Consider the following 6,000-nt stretch of genomic DNA (forward strand, 5'->3'; position numbering starts at 1 on the left):
ATAAATGAATGATTGAGAAAATCTATATATATATGAATTTTAATAATTTTTTAAAGTCAGTTGACCCTCCCTTCGGCCCCTTGACTAGACCACCACTTTACATGATCACATTCTCTTCGTTATAATTGATTAAGATAATTATTCAATTAAGGGAACATTCCAAGTGGATTATTCCAAATCTAAAGATTAATAGATCGGATATTATGAAAATAATTTGAATTACAATAATTAATTACTAATTATATATTATACAAGTTTGGATTAGTACTCCCAATGTGTTAAGTAAGAAAGGATAGGTTGATGTCTCCATAAAATGGATGGGCACATTCCCCGCCCCAGCTCGAACACAGTAGGGATTCCCCGAATAGATATGGAACGGGCCCGGGTCAGGGCATAAAAGCAATCTCCAAGGTTAATCTCTCCCCACCCCAAAATGTTCCCATCCCCAACCCTGCCCTAGCCCAACCCAGCTATATATATATTTGTGTGTGTGTGTGTGTGTAACCCACGTAGTCCTTTCCATGGTGAGTTTGTCCTTCTTCACTGACTTCCTTAGACATTTTTCTCTTTTACGTTTTTTCTGGTTTCTAAGTAATCTCTACAGAAGGAAGAATTGTAGAAAGCTTTCTTCTTTCTCTTAGGAAGTGTATGTGTATGTGCAAGGGCAAATCTAGAAATTTTTGTTAGGGTGAGCCAAAATAAAAGATTAATTGCACATGAATATTTTTTTTTTTTAAATTCGAGCTTGTGTATGTGTGTGTCTTGCTATAAGGTCACTCTTTTTGAAGCAAGATGAAGGTCCATTAATGGATAAGAGCATTATAGGAATAAAAAAAAAAAATTTAATTTAAAAAAAAAAAATAAGCTGTTGGAAAATGGAAGTGACAACATATTTTTGTTTCTTGGATTGTAAAGGGATGGGCACATTCCTCGCCCTAACCTGAACAAGGGCGGGGATTTCCCGAATAGATCGGGGACGGGCCCAGGCCCAAGCATAAAAGCAATCCCCGAGGTTAATCTCTCCCTGCCCCGCCCCAGCTGATAATTAATAATTATCACTTTAATAATTAATTGTTTTACATTATTTATTAATCCAATTCAAATGTGATTATAATAATATAATTGTGGGAACATTGTGTTAAATGATGAATTGACTTCAAAGTTAAAGATTAACTATAGTTAGTTTTGTAACTACAGTCAGTTAATCATAGTTAAGAAATCTGTATAAAAAGACAATAGTCTGTCTATTTTCATTAAGTGAAAAGATTAATAAAGTCGTTTGTTTTCTTTATGGTATCAGAGCTATGGAAAATTTTCCATCAGATTCTGGGCAACCAAACACTGCTTTTGTTCAAGAAAAGCTTCACGCACCCTTTAAACAAGATGATGAGACCATTGCGCATCCTCATTTCACCTCTGGTTCCACTTCCGTTACTGCTGTCGTAACTTCTTTGTCTCCAACAACCTTACCACCAATTACCATCAAGCTTCATCAAAAAAATTATGTGTATTGGCGATCACAAGTACTGTCCGCTGTTTGAGCATTTGATTTGGAGCATTTTCTGACCAGATCTCGATCTCCACCACCAGAAATCATAACCTCTGGTATTGCTTCTAAAGCCCTCACCTGTGTTAATTCTGCCTTTGCTGCCTGGTGTCATCTTGATCAGTTGATTTTAAATTGGCTACTTGCCTCTATTTCTGAAAATATGATGAGGCATGTGGTAAAATGCTCTAATGCATCTGAGATCTGGTTCAACTTAGATAAAGTGAATTTAACTCAAGCAAAATCTCATATCATGCATCAGCGTCATCTTCTTCAAACTACTACAAAAGGCTTAATGTCTGTCCGTGACTATATTCAGAAAATGAAAGATGTTGTTGATATGCTTTCCGCTTTAGGAACAGAGCTCTCTGATTCTAAACTCATTCTCTACATTCTTAGTGGCCTTGGCCCTGAGTTTGATGCTTTTGTGGTAAATTTAACCCCTCTCACTTCTTGGTGTGAATCTTTTATGTTAGAAGAAGCTCAATTTGAACTTCAAGCCTATGAGAACAGACTTGCTCATCAAACTTCAGCCTACTCTATGGATCTTCAAAGCTCGAATGTACCTTTAGCAGCTCTTTATGCAGCAACAAATTAGTCTTCCTCTGGTGGTGTTTCACAACAGTTTGCTCCTCAATATCCTGGCCATCAAGTTGTCTCTAATAATGGCCAAGGTTGAGGCAAAAATGGTTCTGGTCGTGGCAAACCTATTTGCCAACTACGTGGTAAAACTAGCCATGTTGTCATGCAGTGTTATCACCGATTTGACATAAGCTTCCAAGGTCTCAACTTGTTCGAACTGCTTTGCCACCATTGTCGTTTCAATCACCTTTCCCTGCTGGTCCACGTAATGGTCCTTAAGCATTTGTTGATGTTAGAGTCATGAAAGTGACTCTACTTTGGTGATAAAAAGACCCTATGTGTAATTGAATTGAAGTTATATTGAGACAATTAAGAGAAATTATGAATTTATGTTTAAAAATCATATTTTGAGTTTTTCTTACTAATTTGGCATGTTTGGATTGAAATTTGAGATTGTGTAAGTTGATATTAGGATGTGATTTATTTTCTAGGGTTGATGTTGTCTCATTTATGCCATTTAGGGGTCAAATTGTCATAATCTTGGGGTTGATTTTGTCACTTTGAAACATGCAGGGACCAAAGTGATATTTTGTATTTTGTTCTATAAAAAGAAGATGAAAAGTCGCGTACAGGGGAGGCTATTCACCCAGTTTTCCGGCGAGCTCCGGCGACCCTTCATCTCCCTCCGAAGACGATTCATCTCCCCATGCATCGATCCGTCATCAGCCACCGCAAACCGCCACCGTGAAACATCACACAGCCGCGACGATTCGTCTTCCACCACGGTGACGTTTCGTCTTCCAGGTGAGATTTCACCATTTTTCGGTGACGTTCCAGCTCCCCAAGAGTCGATCTTCACTCCCCACGGCTGGATCTACACTTCCCAAGCTTCAGCATCCGCGAAAACTGCCAAAATCCGCGATTTTGTCGCCGCGCCTCTTCATCTTCCAGCCCAGATCCTGCTCATTTCCGGCAACTTCTTACCTCCCCAGGACCTGATCTAAACTCCCCATCACCAAAGCTTTCCATCGGTATCTTCGGATCCCATTTCCGCCACCATTTTTCGGAAAACCCGTCGAAAAATTAATGTTTTCTGGCGAGTGCGGCTGTTCGTATTCCGGGCTGTCCGTGGGTTGTTTTTGCCCCTTCTTCAAATCATATCGTTGTCGGTTACCTCCTCTCCGCCATGATCAGCTCCGTTTCCACTATTTCAGCCTCCATCATCACCACCATGAGCGGCTAAGTTCCCAGTTGTCCGTTACGGTGTAGGCGAGATCGAGATTGACTCCATTGATCTCCTCATCAGCTCTCGACTAGTTGGATGAGTCCGAATGTTGGATATATGGTTAAGTTTCTTGTATTCAGATTATATTTGTTTTTGTTTCAGTTTGTTTGCGATGCTTTAATATTATTCTGATGCTCGACGTGTTGAATTGATAATGTCCATTGAGAACGTTTATTGATTTATAACTTTTTGCCTAGTTGAATGTCGCATTTTGACCAATAAGTCAAAAAAGTTTCTATGCATGCCGGGTTGTGATTCAGTGGGTGGATGGAGTTTCAATGGCAACTGTATCCCTTTATGTTATCTTCATGGTTACAGATCACCTTAAAACAAATATATGCTAAGCTTTGCTCCAGATTATGACCATTTGCCTTCATTGCTAAAGTGGAATATTTGAATATGCTCTGCACAATACAGAAGGAAATGACCTTGCTAGGGTATGTGTTCTTCCGGAACTGTGATATGTATTGTTCTTTGTGTTACTCGATCATCTTTCACTGGATTTCAAGGCATTAAATCTGTTTCTTATAAGTTCTTTGGTTAAAAAGTCGCACTTCGGAGGTATGGTTAGAGAGGAGAACAAATTATAATAGAAGTTTAGCAGCATCATGAGAATGGTATGCGTTTGCTCCTCATTTCTTCTTCCTTTTTCGTGATTGTCTGTTTTGAAATTTTGCACAAGTGTCTTTAACGATCTGGGAAACAAGCTGCTAGTTTAACTTTTTCGGATACATCTAGAGTAAGATCAACTTTTTTAAGTGTTGTAGCACTCAGCAAAAAAGGATTAATTGCCACTTCAGTGTTCTCTAAACTCTAACACAGCTCTAAACTCTTTCGCAAAAAAGCAAGAACCCTAACACAGCTTTAAACTCTTTCTCAAGAACAAAAACTCGATCAATCTGCAGAGCGAGAGAACTATGTTTGTTATATACCGTTGACCAGGTTATGGAGACAGCAGCCGCTGGATCAAAGTAGATGAATGGCCAGGATTGAGTCACTCAACATTAAAACCACAGCGTCTCATTTAAAGTAATACGGCACCGTTTCAGTCTTCACATTTACAATATGTTTATATATACTGAAGCAAACTGCTTCTTTTACGCCACGTAGGATGATATATGATTGTTATGTAGGATGTCGTTAATTAGTTCCGTGTGTTGTTATTGGGTTGCTATAATTGGATTATTCACAGCATTTAATTAATTATTCAATACAAATCTTTCACATTCTCTTTTAATTTGAGATTTACATTCCTCTTTAATTTGATAAAATACAACATATCTTTTTACATTTATAAATTCAATAATACACTTTATAATCCATTAATATTCAACATTCATTCATCATATTAATTATATTATAATTCATATTAATATTTAGTACCCTTCACATTCAATTAAACAAAATATCAAACATAATAACAAAAAAAAGTTTTTTTATAAAATGTAATATCATTTAACATTTAATATAAATCTGAAAATTTTAAACTCATCAATAACAATAAAACATTTAAATCAAATAATCATAACCAATAACATGCAAACACTTACTAAAAAATATAAAAGTATTAATTAGAATAATCCCATTACATTGAACAAACACGAACAGTTGTTGTATATTAATATCATCTATATATACTTAATGACATCTAAAGCTATATAAAGTAGAGAATTCAACAATCCATAACCTTCAAATATTTCTTTTATTTCACACAGATACCATACAAATGGAAGACAAAAGGCCAACTATTGTCAATCTAAAATCCAAACAAACATCAACTGATTACTCTTACATGTCCATTTTTTTATTTTAGCAGGTCAAGCAACAACATCAGATGGTTCGCCTGAACTGGAAGGTATTCTACAAAATCTAAAGTCAGCTGGAAAAACTCAACACGCTAGAGTGATGAACAGAGGTATAATGAATGCTTTGTTAGAAATAACAAGCTCAACCGTGCATGAATATTCGATTTACGGAAACTGAATCCCTGATTATTGCCAAAGAAAAGGAACTTGGTATTCCTCAAGAAAAAAATAGAAATATATATAAACAGTTCTATTATCAATAAAACGATAAAAGATTCACAGTATATTGCTCCCACTGAATGATGATACCAGAAGCTAATATAAATACTGTTTATTCTAGTTAACGCTAATAAATTATTAAATGTTATATTAACAAAATGAATACCCAAACACAACTGATTAATGTTTCCAATAATTTTTTAATTGTATAGTTATATGACTTAAAGAAACTTAATTAAATAAAAAAATAAAAATAAAATTTTTGGACTTTCACGTTAAAAAAAAAAAAAAAGTATGATTCAAAATTCCTGAAACCAAATTTTTTTCCACCTTTTATTTCCAGTGCTCATTATATCAACCATCTAATAACATCCTTCAACAATACGTCTAAAGCCAAAAATAACGGTTCAAGTTCAACCTATTTATATTTAAACTGCAAATTCAGATAATTTTTACTTCATGGTTTCAATTACCAGTAATAATTTCTCAAAATAATATTTAAATATATTCACTAAATCTAACTATTATTCACAATCTCTTATATTGATATTCTACATAGTACA

Source organism: Pistacia vera, unplaced genomic scaffold, assembly GCF_008641045.1.
Source record: "Pistacia vera cultivar Batoury unplaced genomic scaffold, PisVer_v2 Contig535, whole genome shotgun sequence".
Taxonomy (NCBI): domain Eukaryota; kingdom Viridiplantae; phylum Streptophyta; class Magnoliopsida; order Sapindales; family Anacardiaceae; genus Pistacia; species Pistacia vera.